Genomic DNA, 955 nt, shown 5'->3' on the forward strand with positions numbered 1-955 from the left:
GAATCTGTGCAGCGGGATCGACCTCGGACCACCAGGGGTCGAGAAAACCACCGAAACATGGGGCCGGGCACTCAGGTTCAGAGAAAAACCCAATATAAATCCGGTGATATCTCGGGTGCTATTAGAGATAGCGCAATAAATCAAAGTGCATTGTCTGTAGGAGGCCCTGGCGCATGAATCTGTGCAGCGGGTACGACCTCGGACCACCAGGGGCCGAGAAAACCACCGTCTCATGGGGTTGGACACTCAGGGTCTGGGATAAATCCAATATATATCTGGTGATATCTCGGGTGCTATTGGAGATAGCGCAATAAATCAAAGTGAATTGTCTGTAGGAGGCCCTGCCGCATGAATCTGGGCAGCGGGAACGACCTCGGACCACCAGGGGCCGAGAAAACCACCGCCTCATCGGGCCAGACTGTCAGGGTCAGGGAAAAATCTATTATATATCTGGTGATATCTCGGGTGCTATTAGAGATAGCGCGGTAAATCAAAGTGCATTGTCTGCAGGAAGCCATGGCGCATGATTCTGTGCAGCAGGAACGACCTCGGACCACCAGGGGCCGAGAAAATCACCGTCTCATGGGGCCGAACTGTCAGGGTCAGGGAAAAATCCAATATATATCTGGTGATATCTCAGGTGCTATTAGAGACAGCGCAATAAATCAAAGTGCATTGTCTGCAGGAGGACCTGGCGCATGAATCTGTGCAGCGGGATCGACCTGGGACCACCAGGGGCCGAGAAAACCACCGAAACATGGGGCCGGACTGTCAGGGTCAGGGAAAAATCCAATATATATCTGGTGATATCTCGGGTGCTATTACAGATAGCGCAATAAACCAAAGTGAATTATCTGGAGGAGGCCCCGCGCATGAATCTGTGCAGCGGGAATGACCTCGGACCACCAGGGGCCGAGAAAACCATCGACACATTGGACCGGACACTCAGGGTCAG

This window comes from Nomia melanderi, unplaced genomic scaffold, assembly GCF_051020985.1.
Source record: "Nomia melanderi isolate GNS246 unplaced genomic scaffold, iyNomMela1 scaffold0014, whole genome shotgun sequence".
Taxonomy (NCBI): domain Eukaryota; kingdom Metazoa; phylum Arthropoda; class Insecta; order Hymenoptera; family Halictidae; genus Nomia; species Nomia melanderi.